Here is a 14495-nt window from a genome sequence, read left to right as displayed (position 1 = left end):
TTGGGCTTCCTACATTTTCACGTTACTATATATATAACTAGGGGCTTTGCCCCAAGAGGTGTTTTAAAAAAATGAAGGTTTTTTTTTGAGGGTTGAGGAATTCCAACCCCACAAGAAAATAGCCTAAAACAACCACAGAACCAGTATGTATTTTCCCTGAAGTGTAAAATCCAATCGGTTCTGTGGTTACCGAGATCTTAAGGGATAGACGGACAGACATCAAGCTACTTTGTATTATAGATTATAATTATATAATATGTACTTTTATAAGGTTTTGTGATTTATTTTAGTTTATTTTTATATAATTTAAACATGTAAGAATTGTCGTACAGATTTAAAATATGATGATGTAACAGTTTGAACACCTCTATTAAAACAAGAGAAAGTGATAATAAATCTTCGATTACCCGTTAAGTGAAAAGAAAGTACGGACTTAATTACAGAGTTGCTACGCTATCTAACTTTTATTTAAAATCAATAGGACGATTATATCACCGATTAGAAACAGACGTTTTAACGTACAAATGGACCAGTCCTAATTATAGAAAAGCTTCGTTATTTTACAAAATCACTTAAAGACAGAGATTTTAGTGGAATCGATATATTATTACATGGATGTTGTAACCGATTTTCATTTAAAAAGTGACACTCGCAGCTGGCTTAACCCCTTACGGTCGGGCCCCTTGCTGCACCTTAATCAGTCGGGGGGGGGGGGGGGGGCGTTCAAAGCCCCCCCCCCATATTATCTCAGTTCCTATTAGAGCTAGAGGGCTAAAATTTTTGTGCAAGTCCCCTGTGTTATGATGAATTTCCGACCTTAAGTAAGTCAAGGTCAATTTTCGCTTCCTTCACCCTTTTATTTAACAACCTTTGTTTTTAAGTCCTTTTTTACTTATAAATTTCAAACAGCTGTAATTTTTATATTTTTGAAGCTAGAATAAAAAAAATCAACTCTCAGTTATGTCTCATACCCACACTTAAAAAGTCAAGCAGTTTAGGCTCTTTATCTTTCACACACAGAAAATGAGATGGGGGCGTTCAAGATAGATAGATAGATAGATAGATAGATAGATAGATAGATAGATAGATAGATAGATAGATAGATAGATAGATAGATAGATAGATAGATAGTTAGATTAGATAGATAAGTATAGATAGATAGATAGATAGATAGATAGATAGATAGATTAGATAGATAAGTATAGATAGATAGATAGATTTGATTTGCGGTGTGTCAAAATAAAAATAATACTGGACTGATTATTTTTTTGAATGTGATTGTTAACTCATTTGAAAACTCTATTTTGGAAATTGGGTGTAGGGTAGGGGGTATAAAACGTCACCCCTATCGAAAAAAAATATGAAAATTGTCCAATCTAAGATCTCCTTTAATATTTGTGTGTGTGTGTGTGTGTCTTTTAAGACTTTTCTAACAGCAGTTCCAATAAAGTTCATCGTTTCAGAAATATTTATTATTCTGTGAAGGTTTTAATCTATTCTGGAAATTAGATAACATTAGATTGAATAAGTATATTTGTTTGTATTTCAAAACAAGGATGACAACATCCATAAGTAGCGAAGCTCAAAAAATCGTAGTGCTTTGGATTTTTTTTTGCTTAGCCCTGGCTTAAATAATATAAGACACTACTTTATACAAAACAAGACTAATTTTCATTTAAAAATATATTTATATTAATAACAAAATAACAATAACAATGATTTTACATATGAGAATAGGTGCAAATTAACATTATAATATTTCAATCAAACATCCTGATATGAACTCATTCTAACTCAATGTTGAACTGAAATAAAATAGACTTTTACTTAAAATTGATTTTTCACTGATTTACCCCAGTGCAGTGTATGAAGCAAATATGACCTTAACCCATTAGTGCCGAACCGGGCATTAAAACCCGGTTCCGAAAAATGGAGAAAAAAAACGGTTTCCGGCTTCATAATTGCATCATTCTCAGTAGGAATCCCCCCTCTACTACCCTGGCTTTCATTTCCCCCTGGAGCAGGCAGTTTAGCTTACTTCCGTTTTCCGGTATAGCTCAACAAAATTTGAAAATCATGAAAATTCAAAATACCCCTTCTAACTTTTTTGTTTTTATAGTAAAGTCGCTGATTTTTTTCGTGAAATCTAATGTTTATTGACAAGTACATCTATTTGTGAATTCGATTTATTCAAATTATTATTTTTTATATGATTTTTTTATCGTTTTTTTACGCCCTATTATGACCCGGTTCGGCTTGGCCATAAATACCCGACAGTTTTAAAACCCGGCTCGGTTTCGGTTTTTTATTACCCGGTTAACTTTTCAACCAATAAAAATAACAGTTTACGTCAATAGTAAGGGTTTGAGCCACCCTAGTAACCCTAGTAATCTCTATAGGTGTCACCCAATAGTTTTATTCTCGTTTTCTGATAAGTAACACCCAAATTTTATATGTTCTTTTTTTGTAGTGTGTGTCTTTTAAAACTTCGAGCAACAGGTTTTTTTACCCGAAAACGGCGGCACCTATAGCCGAAACACTAAATTTGAAATAAATCGCTTCGTATTATACTTGTAGCTCTATAGATTACATGAGGTTGTGTAGTTTTCAATTTTGGATCGTATCAAAGTTCTAAAAATTGTTCATCTAACTTTTGGCGTTCAAAAATTACATTTTTTGATTTTTGGTCGAAATAACCCGGGTTTTTACAGCAAAACCGGGTTTTAACGCCGGCGGAAACCGCCCAAAACGGGTAATAATGCCTGGTTGGTATTTATGGCCGAGCCGAACCGGGTTTTTTTGTAACTTTCCTGTGCACGCCACTAGAGCAAAACAAAAAAATAAGAATTCCGTTTTGGCCATTATAAAGCTTCCCTGAAACTTTCAGCTCGATCGGCCCATAAAAGTGGCGCTCGGCACTAATGGGTTAAGGAAGAATTCTACAACCTTCTCAACAGAGAAATCAAGAAAACTCCTAGACATGATATGCTGCTTGTTATTGGAGACTTTAATGCTAAAGTTGGCCAAGATAGACATGGTTATGAAGTTGCCATGGGACATGAAGGCATAGGTGACAGAAATGAAAATGGTTCCAGGCTACTTGAATGTTGTGTCGACAATGAACTAGTTGTCACAGGAACCATATTTCAGCACAAAAACATACACAAACACACCTGGAATTCACCAGATGGCAAGACTAAAAATTTGATTGATCATATTTTAGTCAACAGAAAATGGATAAAATCAGTAAGAGATACAAGATCATTCAGAGGAGCAGATGTTGGCAGTGACCACAACCTAGTTATCTGCAATGTCAAACTCAGTCTTAAAGCAGTTAAAAAGCAAGGTAAATTGCTAAGGAAGGTTTATAATACTGACAAACTTAAAGATCAACTAACCAGACATGAATTCTCTATCAAGCTCAAAAACCGATTCAGAATATTACAATATATAGAGACGGATGATGAGCTAGTTGTGGAGAAAACCTGGCACAGAATTAAAGATAACTACATCAAGACTGCTGAAGATGTACTTGGTTGTAAGAAGAGAGATAGGAAGGACTGGATTTCTGACCAAACTTGGCAGAAAATTGAAGAACGAAAGAAAATCAAAAGTAAATTAAATGCAGCAAAATCAGACAGGTTGAAAGACAAGCTTAAAGCAGATTATACTTCAAAAGACAAAGAGATTAAGAAGAGCGCTAAGGAAGACAAAAAGAAATATGTTGAAGATCTTGCAGAAAAGGCTCAGGAAGCTTCTGAAAGAGGTGATTTAAGAAAAATGTACAAAATCACCAAACAATTAAGTGGCAAGAGTCAACCTCAAAGTGCAGCTGTTAAGGATAAAAATGGCCTAATCCTAACTGCTGAGAGAGATGTTATTGACAGATGGAGAAGACATTTTGAAGAGGTTCTGAACAGGCCAGAGCCGGAGCTGGCAGCCAATCCAGAGCCAGGTAACGACCTTGATATAAATTCAGATCCTCCAACTGAGAGAGAAGTCAGAAATGCCATTCAGAATCTTAAACTGAATAAATCACCTGGTGGCGATCAGATAACAGCAGAGATGCTACTGGCTGATCTTGACACTGCTGTTGAAGTGCTGACTGATCTACTAAATAAAATATGGAGGAAAGAAAAATTACCAGAAGATTGGACTAAGGGCATTATTATTAAACTTCCAAAAAAGGGAGACTTATCCATATGTGACAACTGGAGAGGAATAATGCTGTTGTCTATTCCTAGTAAAGTTTTGAGTAAAGTACTTTTGTCCAGAATTGACGAGAAACTTGATTTAAAATTCAGAGAAGAACAAGCTGGATTCAGAAAGGGAAGAGGTTGTATTGACCAGATTTTTACTTTGAGAAATATAATAGAGACTTGTGCTGAATGGAATACACCAATTCACATTAACTTCATAGATTTCCAGAAAGCATTTGATTCAATTCACAGATCAACACTATGGAAAATTTTAAGAAGCTATGGTATTCCTCCTAAACTTGTTACCATCATCAGCAAGTTCTATGAAAACTTTGAAGCTTGTGTCGCTGTCGACAATAAAACAACAGAATTCTTCAAAATAGGCACAGGTGTCAGACAAGGATGCATTTTGTCACCCATTTTGTTTTTACTTGTAATTGATTGGGTTATGAGAAAAACGAATGATAGACCAAGAGGTCTTAATTTTGGTGTCTCAGGAGTGTTAGAAGATCTTGACTTTGCAGATGACCTTGCTATGCTATCTTCCTCTACTGAACATCTACAGACAAAAACCGATAGACTTGTTATGTTTGCTAAACAAGTTGGTCTTTTCATAAATGTTAAAAAGACTGAAGTTATGAACATTAGCAAGGCTCCTGCCCAACCTATCAAGATTGAGGGGAATGAAGTAAAGCAAGTCAACAAGTTCACCTATCTTGGCAGTGTAATAAGTAGTGAGAATGGAGCTAAGGCTGACATTGAAACAAGATTAAACAAAGCAAGGATTGCATTCAAAAGCCTAAAAATTATCTGGAGGTCAAGAAAATACAGTTTAAAAACAAAGTTGAAGGTCTACAGTAGTAATGTAAAAACTGTACTTCTTTATGGCTCTGAGTGTTGGAGAGTGATTAAGAAAGAAATGAACAAGCTCAACTCCTTCCACAACAACTGCCTGAGGGAAATATGTCGAGTTTTTTGGCCAAACAAAATCTCCAACACAGACCTGCATTTTAAGACAAATGAGAAGGACTTAGAGACACAGATAAGGATTAAAAGACTTAGGTGGCTAGGACATGTTCTTAGAATGAACATGTCAAGAAACCCCAAGAAATGCTTGAGATGGAAACCTCCTGGTAAGCGCAGCAGGGGTAAACCCAGGACAACTTGGAGAAAGAGTGTAGAAGATAAGCTGGAAAAGATGGAGATGACATGGGGAGAAGCAGAAAAGCAAGCTAAAGACCGTAACACCTGGAGACATGTAGTGGCCGAATTTGCTGAAACAGCAAGACGCGGATAAGTAAAAAAAGTACTAGGGTGTTGGGTAGATTTTATTGAGGGAGATCCAAAAGGAATACTGTTAACCTACATCAATAAGCATGAACACAAACATTTGGCTTTTATAATATATTTCCAAGAACTTAAAAAAGACCAATAATTCTGAATAAAGACTTAATTAACATTTAACAAGTTTATCGCTTAACAATATTCTTACATGTTCAAATACTTTATATAAATTACAAATTATAAAATACAAATATTAAAACCGAGTAAAATATTCTTCTAATGTTAAAACGTTGATTAACCCATTAGTGCCGAGCGCCACTTTTATGGGCCGATCGAGCTGAAAATCTCAGGGAAGCTTTATAATGGTAAAAACGGAATTCCAATTATTTTGTTTTGCTCTAGTGGCGTGCACAGGAAAGTTGCAAAAAAACCCGGTTCGGCCTGGCCATAAATACCAACCAGGCATTATGACCCGTTTTGGGCGGTTACCCCCGGGCATTAAAACCCGGTTTTGTAGTAAAAACCCATTTTTTTCGACCAAAAATGTAATTTTTGAACGCCCAAAGTTTGATCCGTAATTGAAAACTACACAACCTCATGTAATCTATAGAGCTACAAGTAATATACAAAGCGATTTATTTCAAATTTAGTGTTTCGGCTATAGGTGCCGCCGTTTTCAGGTAAAAAAACCCGTTGCTCGAAGTTTTAAAAAACACACACTACAAAAAAAGAACATATAAAATTTGAGTGTTACATATCAGAAAACGAGCATAAAACTATTGGGTGACACCTATAGAGATTACTAGGGTTATTAGGGTGGCTCAAACCCTTACTAATGATGTAAACTGTTATTTCTATTGGTTGAAAAGTTAAAACCGCGTAATAAAAACCGAAACCGAGCCGGGTTTTAAAACTGTCGGGTATTTATGGCCAAGCCGAACCGGGTCATAATAGGGCGTAAAAAAACGATAAAAAAATCATATAAAAAATAATAATTTGAATAAAACAAATTCACAAATAGATGTACTTGTCAATAAACATTAGATTTCACAAAAAAAATCAGTGACTTTACTATAAAAACAAAAAAGTTAGAAGGGGTATTTTGAATTTTCATGATTTTCAAATTTTGTTGAGCTATACTGGCAAACGGAAGTAAGCTAAACTGCTTGCTCCAGGGGGAAATGAAAGCCAGGGTAGTAGAGGGGGGATTCATACTGAGAATGATTCAATTATGAAGCCGAAAACCGTTTTTTTTTCCATTTTTCGGAACCGGGTTTTAATGTATTATTGTGGTCTTGCAATATTTTGAATCAAACCTTGCTCTGATGATTCGTTCAGAGATTGGTGTCCATTCAATCAAAGCTTTAGAAGCTTTGCGGTTCATTACCATTGCAACACCATGGATGTGATGGTCTTTACATCCTGAGAAGATAATTGTATGTCCAGATTCTGTATTCTTAAGTCCTTGTCCGGTCCATCGTGCTTCTGCTACTCCAAGAATAGATATATTATATCTATCCATTTCCCTAATAATCTGAGCCTGCTTTGATGCTTCAAACATAGTTTGAACATTCCAGCATGCAAATCTGATGTTAAGCTTTGGATTAAGCACTCCCTCCCTCGACCTGATGGATTCCTCACGGCTTTGTCCACCAGGTGTCATGTTGCCAGGTATAACCTGACCTTGAGTTGTGCTTTCTCCTGGTATAAGTTTGTTTGTGGATAATGTAGTGGTTTCTTTAACAATTTATGTTTTATGGAGTTGACTAGTTAGGCCCACGTCCAACCCCCAACCTGGAGGACCAGAGACAACTTTCAGTCTGACACCTATCTGTTGACCACCCCAGCTCGGTAGAACCCTCCTGGTACAGCTCAGCAGGTCCTTGATGCACTGTGCAGGATGAACCATCTGGCAGGTTGTTGTCCATCTCACCCCCCAACACCCTAGTACAGATTAGAAATAAACTTTTGAATTGTTATCTAAGTCATTACATAGCACAGTGAGTTTGAAGGTGCTTTGAATTTTGTGTCAGAACCTAAAAATGGACATAGTGCTTTTCATTACCCTAGGTTAGGTAACTTCATTTCACTTTTCAATTAAATCTATAATGCAGCCGTTTTTTGAGAAAATTAGATTTGAAAATTTCAAGTTCAATTTTCCTCCCCTATGAGTTACCGCATAATCATGATAAGAAAAGCAAAGTCTATTTATTTAAAATTGATTCAAGGCCATTTTTATCAGTTGCTTTGCTAAGGTCACAGAAATTCAGCCTTAAATAAATCATACATAGAGAGGTTTTATGAAAGACTTGACAAAAGCAAAGTTGTTCAAAATTTTAAATAAATAATCTTTGCTTTTCTTGTCGTATTTTATTGAAAAGTGAAATGAAGTTACCTAACCTAGGGTAATGTAATGCACTATTTCCCCATTTAGGTTCTGGTACAAAAGTCAAAGTACATTCGAACTCACGGTGCTTTGTAATTACTTACTGTCCCAATTTAGGTTCTGACACAAAATTCAAAGCACCTTCAAACGCACTGTGATAGATTTATTGGTCTTGAAGTTGAATAACAAAAAGAACCCAAGTGACTATAGGATAATAGTAATATATAATCTGAATAGGTCTAACATTCTCTTCTATTATAAATCCATAGTCAGTCCATTTTTAAATATTGACTAATTTGAAAAAAGGAGTTATCAACATGTAATTCTAGGCTTACCAAATTAGGAATTTTCCATTACTTCTTTGAAGTTTATTATGAAATTGTACAAATTTGTAAGTCCTTTAGAAATAATATAAATTTGGTGTTATTCCTAAAAGTGTCTTGCAAGCGATGAACCCCACCCAAAATAAGATGGGTGAGTATTTTTTCTCTCTTTATTCTTAAACCCTGCAGTGGTTAATAACTCTGTACCCAATTAAACCTAATCTAACCAATAAAAGTATTTTCCATATACATGGATAGGATACAAAATACATATAAAGTAAATAGTAAAGAAATTCTACTAGGTAGGAGATAGGATAAAAGAAATCTTAGAAAAAAATGTTTTCATAGATAATTTACTAAAGTATATTTTGCTGACCATTCAGAATCCACTCTATTAACCACTTTGTCCATCTTTACAATAATGGCAATCTTGTTTTAGTAAATTATTTTCATATCAATTTAATTCCTGTTTGTTTCTTATTTTATGTAGAAACATACATATCTATCTATCTGTTCAGATTATCTTCAATGTCCATTAAGGATACATAAATTTTGTTACTAAATATTCCATTCATCACAAAATCAAATTGAACAATAATTATTATAAAACACGAAATTTCTGATATACCGTTAAAAATTTTCAAATAATTTGGAGATACCTAGAAAACAAAATGTGTAATATGTTTGGATTTTAGTTGATATTACAGTTTAAGTTTTTCCTTGTCATTCATGTCAACATTAGCATATAGTTCTGTCATTCTGATCAAAAGTTCTTTAAAGGTTTCAGCATTATGCATCATAATCATGAAATCTTTTAATTACTTGTAATATACTGGTTAAAAAATCTAAAAGATATTCAGGTATTTGGAAGATGGTAAAGGTCCCTCCACAGATTATGAAGTCATACAATAGAATAACTAATGAGAGGCCAGAATAAGTTTTAGCATTGGTGTACATTGGCCTCTCATTGACTATTCTATCGTATGATAATCTGTGGAGGGACTTTTACCATCTTCAGAAAATGGGGGGGGGGGGACTATTTTTGTTTTTTTGGACTATTCTAATATGCCTAAATTTACAAAAATTACAGACGGACAGACCAACTCCAATTATAGAAAAGCTTGGCCTTAAAAACAAAAATATTTTAACATAAAACTTTTTGTATAATCAAAATAATGAAAATTTGAAGTCAAAGTTAACCTAAATGTCGTATTACTTAGACTATTTTCAAATTGTGAACCTATTGGGAATGTTGTGTTTGAACCCAAGGGAAAGGTACACAGTACTAAGGGTTTTTTTCAGTGTACCTGTACCTGGATAACCTGAAGAAGATAGGTACACCACAAGGTATTATTCTAGTGTACCTGAACCTGAATAACCTCTAATGGACAGGTACACCACAAGGTGTTATTTTAGTGTACCTGAACCTGGATAACCTCTAGAGGACAGGTACACCACAAGGTATTACTTTGGTGTGCCTGAACCTGGATAACCTCTAGAGGATAGGTACACCACAAGGTATTATTTTAGTGCACCTGAACCTTGATTTCTCTAGAGGACAGGTACACAATAAGGTTTTGTTGACAGGTACATCACAAGGTTTTACTTTGGTGTACCTGAACCTAGATAACTTCTAGAGGTAAGGTACACCTACAGGTTTTTTTTCAGTTTACCTGAAACTAGAAAACCTCTAGAGGACAGGTACACCACAAGGTATAATTTCAGAGTACCTGAACCATGATATCCTCTAGAGGACAAAATAAGGTTTTGTTTCATGGTATCTAATCCTGAGTCTAGATAACCTCTAAAGGCCTGTACACCACAAGGTATTATTTTAGTGTACCTGAACCTGAATAACCTCTAGAGGACAGGTAAACCTGAACTTATTACTTTAGTGTACATGAACTTGTATAACCTTTAAAGTATAGGTACACCACAAGGTATTATTTTAGTGTACCTCCAACATTTATAGCCTCTAGAGGATAGGTACACCAGAACTTATTATTTGGATCATGGAAAGAAAACAAAGTCATTCCTTATTAGGACATAAGTAACCTTCCCATGAAGGACATAAGTAGCCTTCCTAGAGTGAGAAGTTATTAGATGAAGGGCATAACTTGCCTTCCCTAACAAAGATATTATAAGATGATGGACATAAGAGGCCTCCCTTCGACTTACAAAACCTAGCTTTTCTGTCCTTCACATAACACATTCTTCCAAACCTAACCTTTCTGTACTTCACATTGCAAAATCTCACTAAACATAGCTTTTTGGTCCTTCACATAGCAAATTATTTCAAAGCTAGCTTTTCTGTCCTTCACATAGCAAAATCTCACAAAACATAGCTTTTTGGTCCTCCACATAGCAAAATCTCACAAAACATAGCTTTTCTTTCCTTTACATAGCAAATTCTTGCAAAGCTTAGCTTCTCTGCCATTAATATGACAAATTCTTGCCAAACTTAGCTTTTTTGACCTTAGTATAGCAAAATCTTTCAAAACATAGCTTTTTGGCCCTTCACATAGCAAATTCTTGCTAAACATAGCTTTTCTGTCCATCAAATAGCAAAATCTTGCAAAACTTAGCTTTTATCAAATTCTTGCAAAACCTAGATTTTCTGTCCTTAACATAGCAAAATCTTTAAAAACATAGCTTTCTGGCCCTTGCAAATTCTTGCAAAACTTAGCTTTTCTGTCCTTTACATAACAAATTCTTGCAAAACTTAGCTTTTCTGTCCTTTACATAGCAAATTCTTGCAAAATTTAGCTTTTCTGTCCTTCACATAGCAAAACCTAATAAACATAGCTTTTTGGTCCTTCACATAGCAAATTCTTGTAAAACATAACTTTTACAATGTCTGTGTGTCTGTCTGAAGCTTAAGATCTCAGTAACCACTGAACCACTGATATAGACAAAATTGATAAAGCTTAATTGTTTTATTTATAACTTATGCAAGACAAAATTTAATTATAATAATTGTTGATAATAAGAAATAAATAACAATATTTTTAATAATAATATTACTACAGGAACAATGGAGCCCTGCCCTCACATTTTTCTTTAGGATTTTATGTAAAAAAGAAAATCCACTTTTTGTTTAGATTGACTCATATGTAATTTTATAAATTTTACATAAAATCATAAAAAATTATTCATCTCCTTATTGTAACATAGAAATAATATGAATTGTTATTCTTACAAAAACTGACACTTTTTTTTCTGAAAAAATAACAATACTTTTATGTCCATGTTAGTTTATAAGTTAAAAAAGCATAATTATTAAAAAATCTGGGACCATAGTTTTGGGGATTATTTGGGCTAACTGTATTTTGATCATAACAACATTATTTTTATATATAATTACATTTTATAATAATAATAATAATGATTCTTCATAAAACTCAAGAAATATCTTTTAATTAAAAACTATTGACTAGAAATTTTATTCTTTAAATATTCTGCATTGTTTTTACTTGGAGTAATCACATTATATTTGGGAATAATCCAGTAATTTCCTAAATTCAAAACTTGAGTTACCTCATTAGAGTCAACAAATACGTAGTAAGGCATACTTTTATACAAAATATTACAATATTTAAAAACATTTTGATTTTAGGAAATTATTGACAAGTGTGGTTAGCAAAGGAAATATATTATTAGACTTTTATAGAGTTCATGTATTTAAATATCAACAAAAAAGTTGGTTTTCAACTACTATTACTTGTATCTAAGTAAATGATACATTGGTTTTTAAGGAAAATCCCTGTACTTTTTAATAAATAAATGTTATTGCATTATGAACATGAAAAGTCTAATAACATATTTAGACACATTAATAATATCAATGAATAATATCAAAATCTTCATTTTTAGTCCTAAAAGATTTTTAATTGAAAAAGATTTTTTTTTAGATTATTGAATCAAACAGTATTTAGTAAAAATTGTATTCTATTTTTTTTACAAATTATATTTGGCATTTTTATAAAGTTAATGAGCAAAATTTATTATTATTATTTCCTTTCTAAAACTCACTGGTGTGTTTTTGTGCAATGAAAAAATTTTTCTTGTCCTCATTTCCAAATTATTTTTTCAGCCCAGCTTGTAATCTTATGGACATAAGAGAAGGAAAATGTTAACATACCTCTAGAGCCCAGGGATCTCAAGGGATAAGACAATGGAGCAGTAAATTGATGTTTATCCCCAATGATATTACCAAAAAAATCATCCATTCTTTAGATTACAATCAGTGGTTGAAGCTTTTGGAAACTCAACTCAATGAATCAAGTCCCCAAAGTTGTTAAGCCAACCAAACAAGAAATCATTATCATAAAACTTTGGGGAATATTGTGTAATAAACAGCCCATTGTCCCCTCCCTAACCAGACCTCCATTGATATTTTCCCCAATAAGATTTAGCTGGGTGTGTATACACAGCAAAAAAATAATCTAAAACTTTAATTGATAAAATTTCTCTTGATTTACAAATCTTGTTTTATTTTCATATAAACTTGGAACTAAAACCTAAACAGTTAATAAAATTAGAAATGAGATCAACTAGATTTTCATTGAAAATAAAGACTAAAATATAACTGGGGGAGGAATACTTTATATATAATACCTGTTTTTCTCAGATAATAAATTTTGCTTTTTTTTTGCAGTAGAAATATTCTTTGAGCATGTTTCTAGTTTACATTTCAGTCATAGAAAACAAAAATAAATGAGAATCTAATATTGACCAAAACTAAAATTAATTCATAAGATTCTAAATTCAAATATCAAAACTATATAAGAAAATAAGGCATATCTTTGTAAAAATAAAACAATAAATGCAATTTTGGGGAAAAAATCAATGATATATAATTAATGAAAATATAAAAATAATTGTAACCAGCATGATTGAAATGTAAACTTTTTTAACTGCAAAATTGTTAACAAAAAATGTGGACAAATTTTTTTATGTTATAAATCAACATTAGAATATAAATAAATAGTTCTGTATTAAATAGAGGCAACAATATATATATATAATATAATACTAATAAAAAGCTCTACTTTAATTTAAACTATAAAATAATTTAATGATAAAGATTCTTTCAATAAACTCATATTTTTTTTATTTACAAATGATCAGAAGCTGATTTCATCAAATGAATGCATTATGTAATTAGAAATTTTATTAATACTTTTATTAATATACATTTTATGTACAAATTTTAGTTCTTAATACCCTAAATTCATTTATTCATTTACTTAAAAAGTAAAAAAATTCTAACAAGCAGTTTAATTATAATTGGAAAAATATCAATGGATTCCTCCATCCATTTTAAGTTAGTGTTTTTTTATTTTGAAAAATTGGCAGTTTTTTTGTGTTTTAAATCTGAAGAGCAGTTTAGAATTTACAAATTATGTTTTAGATTTTTTTTTGTGGTTTAAATATTTTTGCAGATTTACTTGAATTGCTAAATAAATGCAATTTGAATTTATTTTGATTGCTGTATGAAGATGTAATTTGTAAATATATACCCACTGCCCCCATTCAGATGTGGAAGTGTTATGTTATTTCAAACTAAATTATACTAGGAGAGTAGGCTGGGTAGGCACTGCTTTAGAAAATTATTAAACTTCAACTAGTAGGATACAAGATTTTTAAATTGATTTATATGTACACTTACAATTTATCATGATTTTATCAATGTAACACAATAACTGCTTGCATTGATATTTTCAATAGCTTTTAAGAATCCTACTTTCAATGATCTTTAAAGTTGGATAATCATCTAATAACTGTCTAAAGCCTCCTTTTTAATAAGTGTTAATAAAAAGACCTAGACTAAACAAATTTGAAGTAAAATATTTATTATAAAGAAATATCATATTGCCTTTTTGATTATTTGAATCCTTAATCAGTTTTACTCTCTCTGTAACATATTTATACTTCAATATTTGTTGTTGAAATAAAAACTAAAATATTTGAAGCCATTAAAAGTATAATTATTTTTTAAAAAAAACAATGGATAAAGGATAACAATGGATGTAAAGTAAATGGATACATGCCATAACTAAGACAACAACCTTATTATGTATCCTTGTTGTCATAAATGCTTGCTTGAGAAACAACCATCTCTTAAATCTGCATATTTGTACATCAGCTATGTACTAAAATGTACACAAAATTTACTTCAGAATATGTACAAAATATTTGGTGTATTTTTTGTTCAACTTGGGCCTTGCTTTGGTCAAATTTCAAAATTCTGGCAAACTAATTTGTCTTTGTATTTTATAGGTTACCTTGATGGTTTATATA

This window comes from Acartia tonsa, chromosome 15, assembly GCF_053477335.1.
Source record: "Acartia tonsa isolate MP-2025a chromosome 15, ASM5347733v1, whole genome shotgun sequence".
Lineage (NCBI taxonomy): Eukaryota > Metazoa > Arthropoda > Copepoda > Calanoida > Acartiidae > Acartia > Acartia tonsa.
Note: the sequence above shows the minus strand (reverse complement) of the source record.